Source organism: Boleophthalmus pectinirostris, unplaced genomic scaffold (genome assembly GCF_026225935.1).
Source record: "Boleophthalmus pectinirostris isolate CB_2022bp ecotype Guang Dong unplaced genomic scaffold, ASM2622593v1 HiC_scaffold_22, whole genome shotgun sequence".
Taxonomy (NCBI): Eukaryota; Metazoa; Chordata; class Actinopteri; order Gobiiformes; family Gobiidae; genus Boleophthalmus; species Boleophthalmus pectinirostris.
Window position 1 is genome coordinate 27,012,759 of NW_026571190.1, and position 23,850 is coordinate 27,036,608.

At 36.7% G+C, this 23,850-nt stretch overlaps 1 protein-coding gene across 1 annotated transcript in view; it reads left to right on the forward strand.

Annotated features, from left to right (window-relative positions):
* adgrl3.1 (adhesion G protein-coupled receptor L3.1) overlaps positions 1–23,850 on the forward strand; it is a 167,142-nt gene that overhangs the window by 8,387 nt on the left and 134,905 nt on the right. Inside the window, exon 2 of the mRNA XM_055158568.1 lies at positions 7,993–8,064. The gene's annotated coding sequence lies outside the window, so the exon portion shown is untranslated. The remainder of the gene's footprint in view (positions 1–7,992; positions 8,065–23,850) is intronic.

Here is a 23,850-nt window from a genome sequence, read left to right on the forward strand (position 1 = left end):
ACTAAAGCTTATAAGACGCTAAAACTATGGTAGACCTTATACTTGTGGTCACTTATCTATAATGTATTGTAGTTCTTTTATTAAAGGTCCTATGTTATGCAGAATTGACTCTTGTGACTAGGGATGTGCCAAAATATCAAAATATTGATATATCGTATTGTTTAATGTAATGATACAGTATCGATATCGTGGGCTACCATCTCGATTTATCGGCAAGAGTATTTTTTGTGTGTATTTTACTAAATTATTTTACAACGCTACAGTTTTGTTGCTTGTTTAGAGGAAGGAAACTCGTTTATGCAACATATTTGACATTTTCACTGTTTTGATAATAAAAATGGGCGTGTTTCATATTAACTTTGCACAAGAAGTGGTTTAACAAAGACTTTTAGTATCACAGCCATGATTTAGCCTTTATTTTTATTGAAGCACATTGAATTAATTTGAAATATATCATATTGAATCAAAAGCTCACTGTATCGAGATATATATATATATATAGATATATAGATATATTGTATCGTTGCTTATGTATCGAGGTATTGACAACTTCTTAATGATACCCAGAACTACTTGTGAGCCATGTTATAATGTTGTTACCTCATCAAAACATACTTGGAATTGTTTGAGTAACCCTTTATGATTAGTTTGTCTATATTTACCAAGCTTAAAATGTCTGTTTCACCTTATGATGTCATGAAGCGATAGTTTTGAAATTAACAGCTACCTTTTACCTTAAATTGGAAAGACTGGAAATTCTAGGGCTGAAATTATAGTGACTGTGTATGGAGTTTAAAAACACAGTGAAGCTCTTCTATATTACCAAATGACATCACGAGGTAGAACAGAGAGTTTTATGTTTGAGAGAAGAAGTATAAATATGCAAGATTTGTGTTTTAAACCTATGTGAATGAAACATAACACAACTCCAGGTAAGTTTATGATAACGAAACATGACATAGATCAGAAAATAGCCTAATATTAAAGACACTGTAGATCCTGTGGCTTTGCTCCGGGTTTCAAGCGCCAAAACAAGCATCCATATAATTTGGAGCAGGACTAATTCTTTTTGTATTACTCATTTTAGTTGTAAGTGATTGGAGCAATAATAATAATCATGATTATAATTGTATTAATTGTGTTGAACTATTATTCGACACTTGACCATTGAGTTTTGTTGGTTTGCTTTTACACCGCATTGCCTACTTTGTTTTTAGCCTTCATAAAAATCTTTGTTGTGTGTTTTGCATAGACTCCAGGATATTACACCTTGAATTGTAAATTAAATCTCTGTCTCTCTATCCGTTGATTTGTGCCAGTAATATATGTCTATACTGAAGAGCAAACATAATTCTTAAGCTGTATATCGGCCTGTCTCGATAACAGATTTTGAAGCACAAAACATTCCTACAGAGAAACACTGCAATAAACAGGACCATCCCAGTAAGTAGACAATGTAATTAAAAAGCCTGAACTGCAAAAATATGTAACAGAATGAACCAATAATTAGCCATAAAAGTTATTTATTCTACTCTCTACTAGGGCTGGGAATCACAGGCTCACTCACGATTCATTACGGTACTCGATACATGGCTCACGATAAGATATTATCACGATATGGCGATACGTGTACTAAATGATAAATTGCACATTATATTCTGTGATATGCTGCTTTAAGAACCAAACACATTCTAGCACTGGTATTTTTTTTTGTGAATATGTGAATATGAAGTGAATATGAATATGTCAACTATATAGTATAAACAAGTTTCCACTAAATAAGCAACAAAATTGTAGTGTGGTCACACAAAAAAACAAAAAAACAAAAAAACAAACAAACAAAAAAAAAACAACTCAATATATCAATACAGCAGCCCACAATAACAATATCTCGATATTTTGATATTTTTACACACCCCTGTACAGCTCAATTCTTGCATTATTATATAAAAATGGTACCGATGATAAATATTGAGCCCCAAAATATATTGTTCCAGCTATTATCTATTGAAGTAGATATAGAAATTATCATGACAGGCCTATCAGCATTTATATGTACGTGTTGAAATTCCCCTTTAAAACTGTTCTGTAGTGTTGTGTGCAGATTTCGCCTGTGACTCCAGAATAGAGCCAATGTGTGTGAGATAAAAGCTCTGGGTGGGTACATGCCATGCATCAGCAGCCGTCAATTTGCCCCTGACATATCTTTGCTTCACATTTTACAATAAAACCATTTTAGCAGCTCAGTGTTTTGCCTGGGCGCCTGATAGTGTCAGAGAAAGACGGATGAGGCGCTCTCTGGCCTGTGAGCCTGCAGCTATAACTTACAGCGGCCGCATGTAGGCTCTGTAACCATGTAAGAAATGCTCATATAAGGGATTTATATGCTGCAGCAATGTGATTGGCTCTGTCCTTTATAGAAGAGACAGTATCAATCACATATATCAAAATAATGTGTGTTGTAGTGAAGACCTTGACTAACAATATCCAAGGTCAGATGTTTGAGAGAAGATCGAAGAATAATTTAAGTGAAGATGCCTTCTAATCTTAATTTAAGCATGTTTTTTGTAAGTACTATTATTTATTACAAAAAAATTATGTATAAAGTCTTTTTAGAGTATAAAATAGTCAAATAACAGTATGTACTGTAGTAGTAGCTAGCCTAATTATTTGGGCACAGTTTATTTAGATTTATATTCCTTAAATACAATCAAAACAAAACAATAACTATACATATAATACACAAATACTACTTAAAAAAAAAATAAAATAAAATTACACCAAATACGGTTGCCACCACTATGGAGGCTATTACTGCTATTGACCACTAAGGCCCTTGAAAAATCGATGGCCTTTCTGTGCAGAGTTTGCATGTTCTCCTTATGTCTGGGTGGGTTTTCAGGGCACAGTTTCCCCCATCAACCAAAACATACACAAATCGTCCAGTTAATGGTCCAGATCAAAATTAGGTTCCCTCTACAGCACTGAAGGATGTGTCAAATGCAGAAAATGAACCCTTACTTCCTTGCAGTAGTCATAACCACTCTTTGCTGGGGCCATTCAAAATAAGTTAAATGAAAACAACTGGACTTACATAATTGGACTTGTTGATAAAATCTTATTCCTGTAGGTCCCAAAATTTGCATACATTTAGACCCAATTACTAGGGATGTAACAATATCCAAATCTCTCTGTACGATATTATCACAATATGTATCTCACGTATGATATTTATTGCTATATAGATGGGACACTTTTTTTTTGCTTTTAAAATACCTTGACAAAATTTTGGTGGGAATTATTTCTGTCATAATCCCAAGAATTCAAGTAAAAAACCTATTTCTTCATGTTGTCTGCACTGAAATGAATCATGAGGTATGTAGTTCCCTATGATCATAAGCTGTTCCTACTATAAAACCATGCATTGAAGCAGAGGAACTTGAAATTGGATATATTGTGACAGCCCATGATATTGTGAGACTTTTGACGATGCGATATCACAATATTTTGGTTATTGTTACACCCCTACCAATTACTGAAAGAATGTAAATCTTTTAGTGTTTTCTATTTATTTGAAAAACTGTATAGTTGATATCTTTTATTCCTAGACCACTATTATTTATGTAATATAACAGTGTGTGTACGCGTGTGTGCCACAAGTAGCCTACAGAGTCAGCCCTAATAAGTCCCATAAAACATAATATAAAACAGTTAATTCTTCATAACCAACAGTCCATTAGGGATTGTATACAGTAGATCAAATATACATCTATAAACACATCATTATTCTAGATAGAGCTGTGAGTTGAATGTAACATCAGCGTTCACTATCACTGAACAAATCAACCATTTCTTTGTTTTATTACTTACACCCCTCTTCCTCTATCCACACCCTCTCCCTTTTAGATTTATGTTTGCCACACAGACAAGAGCCTTTAATTTTACGCCTGGGTAGAGCATATACACTATTGCTTCATATTCCTCATTCTTATATCGAATCTTTTCAATCCTTAGGGGGCAGACTTTTTAATATGAACATAGAGGCACCCCACCCTTTAAGCATAGGCAGAACAATCATGGCATTTCCTGTTGTCTTATGGCAGTATTGGAGGCTGGTTGCATAATTACAAAGGGTGATGTATGGAAAAGCCACAAAGAAGGCACACTCAGAGTCATCCTAATTATATGCAGCGGGTTCGTGAGTAATGGGGTTGACACCAGACATCAATACAACCACTGCTTCTCATAATAGAAAACACTATTGTTACTGTGAGAAAATGGTTTGCATCTATCAATTGTAGCTTATAAAAACACAGAGCCAAAGATAGAAAACTCCCTTTCATTATTTGGCAAGAGTTAGGCTGTTTGATCAGTTGTCCTACTTTAACTTCACTCATATTTATCCGATTAAAGTATTTGGATTCATTTTGTACTAGTTTTTTTGTGCTCATATTTGTTTGTTAAAGGTGCATTGTGTAACTTTTCTGGTGAAGGGTCCGTCAGATGCTTTTCTCTATGGAGATATTATTGTTTTGTGTGGAATACTTCACTGTATGATATTAAATCTTTTTTATCTTAATGGACACTGAACCAGACCAAGTTACAGGTCATATCTGTAGAGAGGCAACCCTACTCATAGTCAGAATGCCTGTTTTTCTAGGTTTTTTTGAGCTATAAAACCACCTATAATTGTATAAATGTAAGGTAGTGACAATGACATATCCATATAAACAAGCAGGTGACGAACCACCAACCAAAAGTTACATAGTGCACCTTTAAATTGCTCCAACACTTACACTAACACTTACTTATGTATATGTGAAGCTAATTTTTCACTCGGGGAAACAGATTTTCACTTGTACCCGAAGTTCTTTTGTGTTTTTTAATATCTCGGATGGTAGCTGGGGTGGGGAAATAAGTCAAATTAATTCAATCAGTTTGTGTTTTTAATAATAAAATCCTTAAATGAGGAATCATGATGTATTTTGCAGTGTGAAAATACAGTAACACTTCAGAATTAATTGAGACAGAAAACATCTAGGTCTAAAGATAAAGACTATTAGATTGAATTGAAAATTACACAAATTAAATAAAATTACATTCAACAATTGTTGAAGTAAAAAGCTGTAATTTACTAATTAATTTACTAAGCTAAATGAGACTGAGATGAGAGTATTAAAAAGAGCACATTATGTATATTGTTATCGTTTTTTCCCAAGCATGTTTGAAATTAACAACAAATCATCAAATCTTAGCTTTAATCTGACAAAATTCACAAAAAGCACTGTCAAAATTCTTAAAGTCCATGTTGTTCTCCCTATAGCAGCCTCACCTGTGCCTCTGACTTGTTTCTTTTGCACCTTTTTACCCTCCATTCGGTGCTCATTGATCCCTCTATTGTTGACCAGTGCTGTGTGAATAATGTATACACTGTTTCCAAGAGAGGAGAAGCGAGATGTGTATGGGGGTGCTGCGTATAGGTGCTGTGTTTGTTTCTCTCCTCTGCTATGCTCTGCTGCCTCTGGCCATTCCCTGCACATTATTTCACACATGTAACACCACTGAAGATGCATGAAGAACGCTGCATTCGCTGGGATTATGTGCTACTGTTAGATCAATGGTCCGTCAAATCTTCTGCAGGACCTGCTTTATTGTGCTGTGATCTAATTGAATGCACTTTTACATGATCCTGGGTAAACTTGAGGCGAACTGTTGAAATGGGAAAATATGAAGCTTCATTGATTGCATATACTGTAGTGAAAAGCATTTAAGCAGTTATTGTAATTTTTGTTTAAGTGTTTTCTTTTTACAACAGATATGTTTTACATTGTTGTCTATTGTCTATCTTGCCATAAAAAGTAACTAGACCTCAACATCATCAAAAAATATACATATTTAAGTATAAATCTGTATTTTTAATGATTTCAGTGAAAGTAAGACCTTACTCTAAAAATGTTCTTAAATGTAACTACCAAGTTTCTTTTTTGACAATAATTCAGTATTTCATTCTTCTCTTTTGTCTTAAATGATGTTATATATGTCTACTAAAGAAAAAAAAAACAACATATCTATTTTTAAGGTGACAGTGTTTACCATGAGACTGCAGATGAAAGATAGTCTCTCAGGCTAATTCTGGTACATTTACAGAAATGTTGATTAATGTACACTATCCCTGCTAAATAAACCAAAGAAATAAATAGACTTACTCTTTATTTCATCAATGCTTCTCTAAGTGATCAAGCATAAGGTCTATTAAAATATGATTAATATTATTGTATTAAGATATTGAAAATGTAAGAGCTTCCAGTGCTCTATGTACAGTAAAATATACAATATGACAACATCACAACATGCACAATGCTCAAAAATGCCAATAGACTGCAATCCCAAGAGAAGGTTAAGAGGCTTTCAAATGGTCACATTTAAGCGTATATTCTTAACAAGCTCTGTGCAGAATGTCCATATTTTGCTGCAGTGCTGGCCCACTCAAGTGTAAAGTTATTGCTCATTGCCTCCTGTAGTGTCTAATAGTCCCAATTACTGCACTGTGCAGGCTCAGAGCTGCTCTGTGGCCCCTGCACACCGCTCTGTCCACCCTGGTGTGGTTAATGCACTTGTTTTTGTCTTACAGCTCTAAATGCCTTTCATAGAATAACAGTCAAACTCAAGGCCAAACTGATATAAGTCTGTACCTCCTCATGTGGACGCACTGACAGTGACCCTGGCCCAATGAGGCTGTGTGTGGTTTGCCCTGAAGAGCATTAGGTTCAGAAAGAGATGAGGAGGAGGCACAGGCTAGAGAAGGGCTCTTCTAGTATAAAGCCTGAGTGGTGAGAGGCTAGGGATGTAACAATAACAGAAATATAGTGATATCGTATCATCAAAAGTTTCACAATAATATCGTGGGCCATCAAAATATATTGTATGAATTACAAGTCTCTTTGCATAAATTCATAATTATAGTGCAGCATGAGCTAAAAAAAAAACAAAAACAGAGGGAACAACATAGACCATGATAGACCACATGGTCTATAGACCCTGTTGTCAGTGCAGATTACTATGAGAGGGTGGATGAAAGGCAACTGGTAGAACTAGGGGTGTAATCCACAAAAATCATGGTTCAGTACGTACCTCAGTTTTGAGAACAGGATTCGATTCATTTTTCATACAGTATGGGAACAAAATGCAAAACCATTTGTTTGGGGGGAGGGTAAGGTGTGGAGACTCCTTGCTGGCAAAAGGCAAAAGTGAGGACTGGGGCGTGATCATACTTTTGCAAGGATTCACGTGGTTCGGAGGGATGTAGTCAAGGCGGGGGGCATTTGTTGTCCAAGCGGCTGCCCTAATTATAAAGCGCTGCAGTAAACATTACCACACCAATCATGGACGAGTTACCTTGTGAATATTAAAGAGCCCAGCCTTCCTTGTAGCTTTACGTGTAGTGGCGGAATGTAAACACACAAATTGCGTGAACTTACTCCTGCACATCCCTGCAAAATGGCCACCACCAAAATGGTTTGGCATGAATACATGTACCGTTACACCCCTAGGCAGAACACATGTAATGTAACTGTAAACAAAACTGATGGTGCAAACATCCTCAATTGATAATTTATGAGGTGTTAAATCTGATGTATTTTGATCTTTTTTACTCGTATCATCATGTCTCAGAAAGTAGTATGTGTGAATGACCATGCGATCCATACAAACCAGATTCTATAACACCAGAAGAGACCCTTACTGACTTTGACACTCAAGGGGTCGTTATAGGAGCTGGAGGCTAAACAAGCAATCATGACTTAAAGCTAGCTCATATATGGGCTTTGTATTGGAGTGGCTGTTCACACAAGCAGAAGAAGAGCTATTATTCACACTGCCCCCATATTCTCCTCCTATTACTGCCATCTGTCTCCATTATAACAAATGACAGTCCAGCGAATACTCTGTTCCCTATGAATCTACTTAATGTACTTTTCTATTTTTTTCCTGCAGGATCGAGGCACCGTGCTGCTTCTGAGATGTGATGCTTCAGGATACTTGGGCACTGAAAGAACACAATTTGAGGTAAGGCTACATAGTATATTGCCCCCTAACATGAAAACTGTTGACTCAGAAACTGTTATTATTTTCGAATAGACGCGCAACGCACCTGGACTGCGTTGTTTTTGCACACATAGCCAGAGTTTGTATTTGTAGTATTTTAAACTGGGGTAGTACGTGACCGATAGTTGTCTCTGGGGATCCTGGCGGTTCCATCTGGTGCCAGGTAGAGGTGTAATTGGCCTGACATACACGTGCCTGCAAACTGCTAATCCAATCAGAGCTGACTGACCAAGCTTTTATACGAAGAGACATCAATAACAGAACATGTAAAAAAATAAAAACATTAAAAGGGGAAAAAAAACAGAATGAGATTTTAGAATATAGTTAGTAAACCACATAATATTGTAGTTTAAAATGGCAGATTTTGAGCTGAAGGTGCACACTTAAAGGTTCACTATGTAACTTTTTGATGGGGCTTTGTCACATGTTTGTTTCTATGGAGATGTCATTGCTCATTGCCTAAAATCCACAGTATGACATTAAACAGGTCTACTCTACATTTATTCAATTACAGGTGGTTTTAAAACTCAAAAATACCTAGAAAAACAAACATTCTGGTCGTGAGTGGGGTCACCTCTCCACAGATCTGACATGTAACTTGGTCTGGTTTGGTCTCCATGCAGGTAGAAAGGTTTAATACCATACTGTGAAACATTTCAGACACAGCAATAACATCTCTGTGGAGAAAAACATTTGACAGATCCCCCACCAGAAAAGTTACACAATGCAAATCACATTGAACTAAATCACATTGGTACCTGGGCTGGAAAAGTAAGTGATAATGATAAATTACACTAATGATATCATCATTTAAAAATATATTTTTAAAAAGACATGAAATGAAAATGATTGAAGATTGAAGACTGCTCACTGCAACAGCAGCCAGTTCATTCCATTCCATTGTCTATACATGACAGAGTGCTACAATACACTGGACAAGAAACAGCTTCTTTCCAATTTGCCCTCTCTGTGTATCTTCAAGGCATCAGCGTAAGTTTAACTGCAATGCCAGACCCTCCTCTGTCCATGAAGCCATTCACCACAACTTATTTACAGTGTATTTACAAGCTGAGCTGGGCCTGTAAAATGTCGGATTTACGAGTGCCTTTTTAATTAGAAATACTGTCTCCTAGAGTCAGTCTGATGAATTGCACATTGAGATTATTGACGGCAGATGAGGGTGCAGTTTTCATGTTATTGACAGCTATAGTGAGCATCTCATGCCTGACGTAGCTGTAGAGAAGTATGTGCAGTATTATTCTTGTGTGAAAACCCAGAGGCCATGGTTTCAGTGGATTCTTCTTCTGTATTGATTGAATCGGTAGACACTTGTAAAGACTTTCGAGACACAGAGGGCTATTATACTTTGTTCAGTGTATTTAAGCTAATTAAGTCTAATGTTATTGCAAAATCAACAAAACTCATTTCAATATTGCAAGAAACTATATAAATGTTTATAATGATCAGCAATCTGTCATAAATTAACATTTCTAAAGAGTTATCTATGCTATTACTATATTAAAAAAATAAATGATAGCATTTTTAAGGCATGTTATGCAACTTTTCAAGTGAAGTGTCTGCCACCTGTTTGTTTCCATGGAGATGTAATTGTGGATTTTAACCTTGCGTAAAGTTGACAGTGACAACTAAAACACTGGACAAAGGAAAAAATACAAAAAAAGTTTATTCTGTGTTATTTTAAAGTGCATTATGTGCCTTCAAAGATGGAAAGTCCCCTACTTGCTTGGGTCCATAGAGATGCATTTCTTTGCCTGGAATGTTCCGCAGTAGGGTATTAAATAAATACTGAACATTTCTTCAATGACAGATGTTTTATAGCCCAAAATACCTTAAAAACATGAATTCCTTCCATGTATATTTTTGCTTTTCCATAGATCTGACCATTAAATTGTCTCCATTGTGATTACCAGATTTATTTCACTACTGTGGAATAATAAAGGCAAACCAGAAAAGTTACACAATACATCTTTAACATATGTATCTCCTGTTGTGTTTTTGCCCTATTTTCTCCTATTGCCGTTCATGTGATTCTGAAGATCTCTGAAATCCAATTCGGCCAAGGCCTGCCTGTTGTCCCGTTTGTGCTGGAACAATAAGTAAAAGGGAAGGGGATGTATCAGTCTTCATGAGCTGGATGTCAGTGCTGGTGTATAACAGGTGTTTCCCATTGCACACTGCCTTCATTATGGGACACGCTAATGAGAGCACAGATTGGATCACAATGCCACCCGTATCAGTTACATCAGCCAAACAAAGATTAAATGTAACGCAAGGAACAAAAGAATATAGGTCACAAAAGCATGGGAAGATGAGCAGTAGTATTGTGTTAAGTATTAGTGGGTAAGATTACTATGGGAACCAACTAGAAATGTAGTTAACATTATCTGTGTATTCTATTATGTACGGTGTGTATTTATAAATAAGCTTGTATTCATGTGTAATGTATAGGTCGAATCAACCAAAACATTACGACCACTGACTTAGAGGTGGAGCTAATTACATATATTAATTTCACAGTGACACCTGTTGTAGATGGGGTAGATTAAAATTAAATATTACACTATTTCTGATCTATCTTATAATGTTTCCTCATCAAAAACATACCTGGAGTTGTGTTTTGTTTCATTCACACATGTTTAACACACAAACCCTGCATATAGGCTTCATTTTTCTCGTAAACTGAAGACACTATTCCACCTTGTGATGTCATGTGGTAATACAGGAAGTGCGCCTCTGTGTTTTTGTTTTTCATACCTTTACTAGAATAATTTGGAAGATTTCAGCCCTGGAGTTGCCAGTCTTTACTGAACTAAAGGTTCACTCTGTAAACTATCACTCCAGGACAGCTTTTTGATGAGGGAACTGCATTATAATATGGTTAAAAGCTCAGAAGAGTAAATTTTGTATAATATAGGACCTTTAAACAGCAACTGAACACTATGTGCTTTAAATGTATGACCAAAGCAAAGAAATAAGCAAAGCATAAAGATTTGAAGATCTGAAGATTTGTGTGCAAAATGCTACTGGTGAATGCTTCCTATTTGCGATGGTATTTCTCAATTACCAGAAATTTCATAGATTTGGTTTATCTGGCAACATTTACAATGAAGAGTGGCTGTGTAAATGAAAATATATTTAGGGACTAGATATATTTTTATTGCAATTTGTGTACTTGATTTATTTGCTATTATCACAAGGGTAGAAGACAGTTCAATTTAATATTATCATATTGTGACCCCTCTTACCGCTTTACATTCTATAGTGTAACTTGAATATATTTTTACAACATCACAACAGTGATTCAATTTTACTGAAGCTGCTTCCACATTTTACACCTGTTGTCAAACCAGACCCCCACCATGGCCCCCAGTCTCTGGCCCATGCATAAAGGCTGATTGTCTTATAATTTGACCTTTGCTTCCTGTCCAAGGCCCTTTGTTCTAACACAATAGAGCGCATATTGTAAAGCATGCCGGTCAATGCTGCGCTGGGTCCAAGTTGAAGGCCTCGAGTCACCACTTGTGCTTGTGTGTGTGTGTTGTATCGCTCTGCTCTGTTTGTGTGCATGCGGTGGTTGCCTGTTCTCCAGCATCAGCAGATGGGCCCGTTGCAATTAGACAGAGGCGTTTTCCCTTGTGTGCATCCATGTTGGCGCTCACACACTCACATAGACTAACACAGAGGAGGGCCTAGCACAAAGCAGATGTCTGTGAAACACTAGACCTGACACTTACTGCAACGCAGGAGAAAACCAGATTTAAGAATAAATGTGCCACCCAACCACTGAAACTACTGCTTGTAAAAATCTGGCAACTGTTGCTTGTTTAAACAGCTCCTAAACATCTGAATAATAAGTGAATGTTAATACACTGTAAACAAGGGGAAGATGTCTAGATATGAATAAAGAGATATGTGAAAGTGTGAAAAATACTGCTATGTTGACGTTAACATTAGGGATTCAGTGATCCAGGTTTCTCTGTTCCGATACCAATGTTGATACTTTGGTTTTAAGTATCTGCCGATACCTGATATTAGCCAATGCCAGAGACTGAAAATAGCATTTTTTCCTTTAAAACAACATATGATAAAAATATCCAAATGTGTTTCGTAACTACAGAACAGCTTTGTTAAAATACAACACTGGCCACTAAATTGTCTTATTTCTCCAGTTTATTCCCAAATGGGATATTGGCTGAACTGATACCTTGGAAGCCAATTCTGATCCGCAAAAATGTTCAATATTGGCGCTGATATCTGATACCGGTATCGGATCGGTCCCTATTAACAGAGGAATAGGCAATATTCCCCAAAAATCACATAACATTTATAACGCTAATATCACAATTTCTCAGAGTTCACACTTCACTGTGATTGGTTAAATCCAACTGTCACTCACTCTATGACAGAGGCTATCCAAGAAGTGGAACGAACTGCATCAAACACAGAATCATGTTTTGATTTTATCACCATATCGCCTAGTCCTCATGTTACAATTCCATATCGATATAATGTTTATATAGTTACATTTTTTTAATTAATTATTATTTTTTTTTTGTAGTTTTAACCATTTCTTTTTATGCATAGCCAGTCTTACAAACCGTGCACAGCTCAAACCCGTGCTTCTCAGTCAACCATCCGTGGTGACTGGTAGTGATGAGTAGCAGCGTTAGCACCAGTGTCTGCTATCTTGAGTGTAGCATCACATTTAGCCTTGGCAGTGGCGTATTGACCCGCAGTAACAGATCGGACTCTGAGGAAATGAGCTTGTGACTCAAAAGGTCACACTTTCCAAATCTGACTAGTACAGTAGCGGCAAAAACTCCCCACACTTGAAATCCCTCTCCAGCTGCCATCGAAGGCCGCGACCTCTGGGTTTTTAACCTTTAGCTGTTCCATTGCGGAGTGATGGCTTAGTATGTCCAGTGGTGCACGACGGTTCCAGGTGTGAGTGTGCTAATGTGTGAATGTAGCGCAGTGGAGCCTCCTATCCACTTCTCCCAAGTCACTCATGCAAACAGTGATGTGTTCTTTCTTAGCCACTGAACCGGCGTAATCTGCCTTATGATAAATCTGACCTGCTGAGAGTTCTGGGTTGTAATGCTCATAGGCTATGCTAATCAAAAGCTAGTGGCTGTCAGATGACAGCACCAAAATGAATATTGATGAAATCCATTTTTTTTTGCAAGTTATGGGGTCAAGGCACTAAAAGAAATGATCAGGTTTTTGAATTTGTGATTCTAGCAATTAGTATTTTTCAAATTCAAGAATGTGATGATGGTAGGATCCAGTTTTTCCCCATTGACTACATTGTGCTTTCATGACAAATAGTTAAAAAACAAACAAAAAACGTTGAACCTGATCATTTCTATTAGTGACTAGAACCATGAACTCACTGTATTACAACACCAAAAATTTTTTAGCTGTCTCCCATCTGTGTTAAATATGACTGGCCTATAGAATTTTGTGATGTTATTTGAAACCCACCAAAACTGAATTGTTTTATACAATGTATTAGTAAGGTATAAAATATAATTCTAAAAACAATCAGCAAGTTGGATGATGTCTGGTTAGCCTATATCTTAGGGCCTGTTTACATGAGAACGCTTGCAGGTAAAAATGACAAAATATTTGTCATATTTTTGGGGGCTTAACAAAAAAATCTGAAACCACCCTCCAGAGTGGAAAAGTTAAATACTCTCCACTGTAGCTTTTCCATCTACACTGCTCAAGACTCAAAACTCTGATCAGATCTGCTCACGTCACATACATATTTACGTCACATACATACAGTACACAGAAACAAACATGTCGGATCATTTCCATTTACCTCGTGGAATAAAAAGTGAAGATGCAACACCACTTTTGCGTCTTCTGTTCAGATTGTCATCATATAAACGTAGCCTTACTCATCTTATATTTTACTGTTTATGTTTGACAAACGTTTTTTATTATGCAGGCCGATGAAATATACCATGACACAATAGAATAATAATAAACATGAAAACAGTACCTAAAACATAAAATAACAAAGGTCCCATTCATTCACAAGTTTACAGCACAAATTCTCCATATTTAGACGATATTAATCGATGTTGTCATCGCTTTATATTTATTGACATGTAAGTATTTTTTGTGTTTGTGTTTCTTTCATACAGTGCCACTCTTCAGGCTTCTCTATTGTGATTTGTCAGTATAATGTCTATAGTGCTTGTGCATCCTGTTGACTGAGGATAATAGTGTGTCCCTCTTGTGCTCTTTCTCCCCGCTTGGATCATGATGAGGGACCAAGGGACTGGCACTCACATGGATCTCTCTCACTAAAGGGAATAGCTCAGAGATGCTCTTTGTCAACAACTTGTAAAGAGAGCGGCTATTTACAGCCACTGTATTCCTGAAAGGATACAGCGCCTTGTTTGTGTGAAGTGGCTCTATGAAACAACAAACAAGTCTCGATCTTTACTTGTCCCTGCACTTTCCTCTTGTGCCGTCAAGCTACTCAGTTTGAGGTCATTGTGAATACAGCTGAATGTGAATATGGTGGCTGTGATGAGCAGATGCAGTTGCAGATGTTTGGCCTCTGTGTGTCTGTTTACCAGTTCAATTGTCCATGTCACTCTTTGTTATTCTTAGGGCAAATTGCAAGCAAGTTTTTGGTAATACTATATTTTAGCCCCTTTCCTTTGACTGAATGCTATTTGCTGTTAATTCATTTAAAGGTGTATTGTGTAACTTTTCTGGTGGAGGGTCTGTCACCTGCTTCTCTCCGTGGAGATATTGTCTGGAATTTTCCACAGTATGGCATTACACTTAGTATCTCTACGGAGACAGCAGGTGACCACAAGGCCAAGTTACAGGTCAGATCTGTGGAGAATGCAAGTTTTTAGGTAAAAAAAAAAAAAAAAAAGTAAATGAGTAAATGCAAGATGGATACATTTAATGTAATGTCATACCAGGTTATTCCAGACAAAACCATAGCATCTCCAAAGAGACAAGCAGGTGGCGGACCCTCCACCAGAAAAGTTACACACTGCACCTTTAACTCATAGATTCTCTGATTTGTTTTATATTGGTTGTAGCTCAAAAGTTACTCCAAAAAATGTGTCAAGTAATATCTCTCTTAAAGCCAAGACAAAAACAGCATGTCTTTTTGTTCATTATATAATCTAAATAAAGTGGACCATCTGTAACTCTGCTGACCAGACAACTTTCAGTCTTTTATTTTCTTGTTGGGTGAGAGCGATGAGTAGTCAAATAAATTTCACAAGAACATGCAGAAATGAAACAATATGGCAATATGTTTTTATTATGTTATCATGGTTTATGCAATATCTATCTCAGCCAAATGACAACAGTTTGTTAATGGGCTCATAATGCACTATTTTCTGATCTATGTTAAAATGTTTTTTCCTCATCAAAAACATACCTGGAGTTGTGTTTGGTTTCATTCATACACAAACCCGGCATATTTAGGCTGTGTTGTTCTCTCAAACAGAAAACACTCTGTTCTTGTGAAATCATGTGGTAATACAGGAAGTGCTCCACTGTACTTTTAAATTTTAAAAACCTTCACTTGAATCATTTGGATGATTTCAGACCTGGAATTGCCCATCTCTACTGAACTAAAGATAAAAGGTAGCTGTTAACTTTAAAACTACCGCTTCACGACACCACAAGGTGGAACAGAGCATTTTGAGATTTGGAGAGACAGACTATTAGTAAAAGGATACTCAAACTTGTGTGAATGAAAAAAAAACACAACTCCAGGAATGCTTTTAACAAGGTAAAAACATTCTAACATGTCTAAAAGCTCACATGAGTCAATTTTACATAATATAGGACCTTTATAAATATGAATGCCCTTGGTTAATTCAGTCGTGAATATGATTGTGGATGACACCAGTGGAAAGTGTAATTGCATATTACAACCATCTACATTGTTTTTCTCAACATGTATGTGCATGCACTGTATATCTATTTTTAACTCTTACGTTACTAATTATGTATACCACAGAGAGGACAACTGTGCCCTCAGGCAAGCCACATCAAAGCCCCAGCATACTGTCCTCACCATGGCTCTTTCTTATTATACTTTAATGGCTATGTCAACACTGTTAGAAATCTATACATTTACTATACATATATATACGCCACTTAAAATATACCAGATTTGCTCTTGCAATATTCAAAACTATAGCACATATTCCATTATACTACATTTTCCTAACCCAACCTCTTGTATGATGTATTTGTTTGCATATTGCTTCATAATTGTTTATATTTAATATGTTTATACTTATTTTAACTGTGTTACTTTACTTTTCTAGTTGCTTATGCTGTTTTGCAATTTTAAGATTGTTTAGAATCTAGTGTTGAGATTCTGTAACAAAGTTAAAGGGCCAATATTACACTATTTTCTGATCTATGTTATAATGTTGTTTTCTCATCAAAAACATCCTTGAGTTGTGTTTGGTTTCATTCACACATGTGTACCACAACCCCTGCATTTTTAGGAGTTCTTCTTTCAAACTGAATACACTTTGTTTCACTTTGTGATGTCATGCTGTGATAAAAGAGGTTTTTAAGCTTCATACACCTTCACTAAAATAATTTGGACTGTTTCAGCCCTGGATATGCCAACATCTACTAAACAAAAGGTAAAGAGTAGCTGTTAACATGAAAACTACCACTACATGACATCACAAGGTGGAACAGAACAACAAAGGGTTACTCAAACATGTGTGAATCAAACAAAATACAACCCGAGGTATGTTTTTGAGGAGGTAACAGCATTATAACATGGATTCCCGCTCCTAAGTCAAGTAATGTCCTAAGATCATATTGTCAACACTGCCTTTTGCAGAGCTCAACTATTATTCAATGCTGGGCCATTAGAGACACAATTCACTTGCATCAGATTGGATTGTGTGTGTGTCCAATGAAGATATCTGTCCTCTTAGGAAATATGGTTATCACTTTCTATTATCTTCTAATAAACAATGTTATCCAGTATGCATGCGTGTCATCGTAAAAGACATAATGGCCCGAGTGTCATGTCCATGTGGAAGCCTTTCTACCTTCTGTGCAGTGCTTTTGATTGACGTGCACCTCGGGACACTGGGGATATGAAACTGCAATAAGAGCTGGAGCTCGGTGCGGCCGTGATTTGAATATGAAATGATTAGATTATCGATTTTGGTTATTTGGGTCTCGCGCTTCCACCGAGGTGATATTGTGGCTACGGCTGACATTTAGCACTGTGTTTACCTTCCCTGTCGCCATTGATTGCTTCAGAAATCAGCCTCTGTATGTCCCTATTGCAGCTCATTGTATCGCCGGTTGAAAAGCTATTGCGTGATGGATGCTGCTTATCAAAAATGCAACAGTTGTGGTGGAGAAAATAACTGCTTGGCAATCATAGTGAGCCGGGCCTCTTACAGGAACTGAATACCATTATATGTTGAGATAGTACATTTGTATTGGACTGGGATTGCTTTACAATAGGGCTAAAACATATGTTCAATCATCTTGCATGATTTACAGCATGTTTAGGTTTAAACTCGAAAGGTGAGCCATTTGGACTGTGAGCTAAAGCAAATTCATGGCCAAGCAGGAATCAGTAATAACTGGATTTTTTATGTATTTAAAGTGTCCTACATTTTTCCATGTGATTGCTTCATCTGATTTTCTTTGCTTTTTTAGGTTCCAGAATGGAGTTTTAAAATTGAACCGTATTGAACTTGGTTGACAATGGCATACAGATTTTACTATTATTATTATTTCATTTTTTATTTTTCAGTTTTTTAAAGTAAGTAAAATAGACTGTAAGCATTCTTTAAACATGTTCCTACCAGTATAGGAATATGTTTTTAAAGTAGACTTTAAAAGGTGTTTTTTAAAGCTGGACTTTCTTGAAAAACTGGTCTCAAGGTACATTTTAATGACAAAAACATCACTGTACAATGTTAACTTGGATGCTAAATTCTTCAATAACCTTATTTTTCAGAGTAGGTAAAACTTGTAATATCTAAGTAAAGTGTTTGCTGACAAATATTCCCATATCGGTGTGGACATGTGTCGGGAGAGGTTTCATACACGCCATTGCTCCGTGTTGCTGGGCTGTCAGCTCGACTTGAAAAGACTGCTGCACTTCAGCGCTGTTTCACAATATCTGTGAAGTTAATATCTCTTCAGTCTTTGGGGCATTTTCTTAGCTCAAGTCAAGGTGACAAGTGTGCAAATGAATGTACTTTTTTCCGCTACATCACTCAGTGTTTCAGCTGGCCTTTTCCCAGCTCCAACTTCTTCCTTTTATATTTATATACACTTGTGTTGCAGCTTATGCATTATTAAATTATGAACCGCCGCCCCAGAAAGCCCTTTTTAAAAAATAAATATTTCAAAACTTTGATATACACAGTTCAGATCTGCTCTCATATGCAAGCTGCAGCAGGTTTTTCTTCCTATATTCTCTGATATTTGTATTTAGATGATTGCAAATGAGGTAAATGAATGCTTTTGCCAGAATAATTGTGACTCATCAACTACTAAAATTATTGTGGACTATTTTAATTGCTGCTAATTGTTGATAACAATTATTAAAATAAACTATTTCTAATGTTTATTAGTAATACACTTAAATATTCTCTAACAAGAAGCATAATTACCTGAGTCTGGCTCATTTATGTACTGATCTCTCATTTATGCTGTTATGCCCTTGCTGTGTAGGTAGCACTAAAGGCTCTCCATCCCTGTCTGTCCTTTGCCTTGTTCAGGATGAAGTCCCATGTGGAATTCTGTTCCTTCTTCTCTTCTTCTACTGTCCTCCTTCAGGTGGTGTTGGGGCGTCCCTTTTTCCACCTACTCCTTCTGTTTTTCTTATGTTGTTGGCTTTCACAGAACATGGCCATAACCGGTTCCATTGACTTTTCATTAGGACTGTAGCCATGTCATATTGGTGGCCTTTGATGAGGATTATTGATCTATTAGGAGCTGTCTAAGGATGTGTTTGTTGTGTTTGTTTTTCTGCTACACATTTGGAATTGACATTAATATATGGATAAAATTACAATGGACCTCATTCATGAATATTTTTTTTTTGTTTGTTTGTTTGTTTTTTTAAAAGTTCGTAACTTCCAGTGTAAGAAGATGCTGAAAGAACTCTGTGCCAGATTCACAACGTGTTCTTAAACAGCTAAATTCCTTCTTAAGTGACAATTGCGCCTAAACAGCATCCAGCTACAAACACCTCCATGCTCATTTGCATTTCATTTACATAGAAAATGAACATGTATTTGGTTAGAAATGCTCTCTGAACTTTCATATTTGGCCAGTATGGGTTTGACATTCTGACATATGAAAGTGTGAGGGAGAAAGTGAGCGAGGAAATGAGGTGGAGCGCTTCTACAGAATACGGTTGTTCTACAGCTTCAGCGGCGATTTCAAATGCCCAAACTCACATGAGCGTTTTTATTGTATCTATCGCTCTTTCTGTGATCGTGGATCTGCAGTTAATGAGGAGGAAGGGGGGCTTGGGTATGGTGCATAAGAGTGCGCTCTGGTCAGGGGGGTGTTGAGTCCAGCACAGTGACCAGGCGCAGGGCTGAGACAGTGGCCCATATGGAGAGCACTGGAGCTGGGACAGACTGAGGCTCACTGCAGCCTGTATAAAGCCTGTTAGACCCAAAAGACCACACGCTCTATAAAACACATCAGAAATGTTGTTGAATCACATACTAATATGTTTTAGCTTTATCAGAGTAAAACAACAGAATTTTTGTTCCTACTTTATGAGTGGTCTGGCCACCGGTAGGATTTGTTCTTCCATAAGAACATTTTCAGCTAAGCAAAAGTTTTGTGAATGCCAAAAATGTTTGTGAGGAGGCCTTAAGTACAAATTTATTCATCAGAACGATTCATGAATAAGGTCCACTATCTTTGTAGTACGTAACCTACTACAGTGATTTCTGTTGTTCTTACTTAAATTAACAGTGGGCAGCAATGTTGTGGCTGCAGTTAGTTCTTCACGGTACATAAAATCTTTCAGATCAATTCTGTTTCTGGATCAATTACTACCATTCACTGAAATTGGACTGTGCAAGTTTGAGTAAACTAAACACAATAAACTAATTCTGGTGGGTCATTATATGACTCATTATTTTCAAATATACTCCAGAAAGGCTAAATCTTCATTGTGCTGTTGAGTTTGTGACTTTAGAATGAACCATTGCAGTTTTATGAGGAAATGTTAAAATGGGACAACAGAAAAATGCTATCACCATATAAATGGATTGATTCTGCAAAAATCAATAATGGCAACAGGTCCAGTGTCCAGTGTAAAAACTATCATTGCTTCAAGGAAATGATTGTGTATTTGATAAAAACAGCCAGTGGACCTCAAGTGTACCCCTAATTATAGAATCACCCTGGTGACATAAGAAGAAAGTGTCAGCATTTAATCTTTTTATATTTTAATGACTCTGCATTTATTGACAGCATTACTTACTTGAAACTGCTGTGGCCTTGTTGCAAAGTCAGCCTGAAAATGTGTGATCCAGGCTTATTTTGGTGCACATAAATGGTGAAAAGGATTTTTTTCTTTATCTGACAGGACATGTCAAATTGCCGCAAAAGAAGAAGTAAACAAAATATGGAAGCGCTGACGATTTGTACACAAAGCAGCCCTAAACCAGGCCTAATCTATCCCACTGGTGTCATAGGCATTCTATTTGGGAGACTCCCCCTCTTTGCTGCATCATTCATTTTGCTGAGGTGGCTGATACACTGTGCAGAACAACTTTGCACACATACACACACATTCAAAGTTAGCCTCTCCCTGCCTCTGGCTTAAAAGCACGCCTTTGATGGATCCGATGTGACAGTACTGGGTTTGGAGCACAGAGAGGGTGTGTTTATATGTGTGTGTGTGTGTGTGTGGAGGGGGGAGCGGGGGTGTAAAGGAGGAGTAAGGGTTGCGTGAAGGGGAAGACAGATGAATCAAAGGGAGGGAACAACAACCCTGGCACTGGCGTCAACATCAGTGCGCCTCCAGTTGACATAATTGATCGTATCACAGGCAGTTTTGTAAACCATTAGCTCCCCCCAAGAAAGGACGAGTTAGCTATGGTGCCATCGAGGTGCAAACTGTGTGTGAATATGGGACTGTTCAAGAATGAAGTATTGTGTGTAGATAACATCATACTTTATACTTTAGTGCCAAGCTCATTTGCCATATAGGAGTGTGCAAAAATATCAAAATATCAAGATATCATCGTACTGAGTTTGGCTATACAGTATTGGTATCGTGGACAGATGTATCTATACATCACCATATTTCTATTCACCATTTGAGGTTTTTTGGATATCTTTTAGCAATTTTTTTGACTGTACTACTGTTTTTTTTTTTCTTTCTTTTTTTTGTTGCTTATTTCGTGAAAGGAAACTTGTTTATGCAGTACACTTAACATATTCACTATTTTGATAAGTAAAATCAATTATTGCATGTATCGCGATATCGTGATATATCGTCAGGAACCCTGTGATTCCCTAGCGCCACCTAGTGCCTCCACTCAATGTAATTTCTCTCCAGCGACTAGGTCAGGAATTGGAATACACTAGACGGTTTGCAAAAACCCCGGAAGTGCAAGTTTGGGCATCAACCAATCATCGAAGAGCCATACATTCTGTGTTGGCAACGATTCCTGAGATCGAGGATTTAAAGCCGGAGCAAAGAGAATGTTTGGTGAATTTTATCAAGGAGAAAGACATTATTGCCCTTCTTCTTACAGGATTTTGGAAAATCCAGTCAGCCCCGTTAGCAGTGCATTACATACGTCATGATAAGAAAAGTACCTGCCTACCATTGGGCGAATGAATTCTAATGCTATGAGGTCAGACGGTTTCCATGTGAAACCGGCTGATGAATCAGGCTAGTGATTCCCAGCCCTGGTGCCATATTCTACCAAGTGCAGAGAAGGTTATACTAAAAATGTACCATTAGAGAGTAGCTGCATGTAAGTCGGTCACAATAATTATAACCCATTTTCTGTAATAAAGTAAGATTTGAGCTGTAGAAGGTTGAATAAATAACTTATATGTCTAATTAATATATTAGTTCATTCTGCTATTTATTTGTTGCATTTGATGTCTTTTAATATTTAGAATATTTAAAAATAGATTTACTGAAATTATTCTGATGACAGTGGCATAAAATAAAGTTTCAAAATTTGAATTTATTGCAATATACAGTATCACTGTAGCAATGTATCATTCTTCAAAATTTATGTTTAAAAAGTAGGATTCATCACTTCACCATGGGCACTGTAAGCAACTCCAGATTGACACTAATAGAGCTGGGAGAAGATTGAAATGTAAATTGATAAACTAATACATGTGAATTGATAAACTAATACATGAATGCTATGAATTTTAGAATGTGTTTATAGTAAATAAACTACAGGTACTACTTAACTTGATTTTTAAATTAAAATTTGCTTTCCCTATTGATTTCGTTGTACTTTGCCATGAAATATTCAAAAGGTAAATTCACAAATCTTGAACCTGATCATTTCGATGACTTTTCTGGTGACTAAACCCAAGAACTCACTTTATTACAACAACAAAAAATCTGCATTACACTATATTAATTTTAGCTGCCCCCCATCTGTACTAAATAATATTGGCTGTGATGCTGTGATGTCATCTGAAACCCAGTATTTGGAGATATTTCAAAGCAGATAAATGTATAGTGAGCCAGAATGAAAAAGGCAGACAAAGAACAGAGAATAGACAGAATGTTATCCAAATACTCCTGACATTTCAAATATATACAGACAAACAGCAGTCACTTTGATTCTCTGTTTCATGGTACTGAGATACTTCAAGCCAAAAGTCATTTTCACAGAACTCACAAAGTCACATTTTATTTGTCTTAGACCTGGCTCCTGTCCTGGGACTTTACTAGACCATTTGCATGCTGATTTGGATGTCCTATCAGCTGCAGGCTTCTCTAATTTATTGAGGCTTAGGACCCGTCTTATAGAAAAAACAAACAAACAAATGAGATAAAAACAAAACCTTGGTGACAATAAAAAATTCAAATTCAATTTAAACAAGTGCACACACTATTTTTCCCATGTGTTTGTGGAATATTTCAAAATAAATCTTCTGCATGCTGTTTGCGTCTAATTAGCAGGCGTCTTATTGTCCGATAATCAGGTAGTGTGAGTTAGCATGCTAGTTGTTTTTAGCTTTACAGCCATGGCAAAACTCTGCACTGTTCTCTGAGAATTGTGAAAAGTGCTGATAAACTCATTGTGGTAAATTATTAGGATGCTTGGAGTGCTAACTGTTTTAAAAGAACTAGTTTTGTTTTTTCAGGTTTTTAAAACAGTAAAAATCAGGTACGATGTCTTTAATTTACAGTACTGCAAACATACTGTACTTGTATGTTATCTTATCTTACTGTAGTAGCAGCATTGTAACTAATATACAAATCATTCAAGACAGCAAGTTTAGTTTTGGCCATGTGATCTTCTCTTCACTCCCACTACAAAAAAAAACACAATTGACATGAGGACCTCCATCACACTTCTCTCACATAAAATAAAGTCCTACTAATTAATTTATTCTTAGCGCCGAATATCTTTTACTACTTGATGGACGGATGATTCATTGCCCTAGTCGTCTCTTTGTCCAAATATTTGAGAATTCCGACAGACAGGGCAGAAA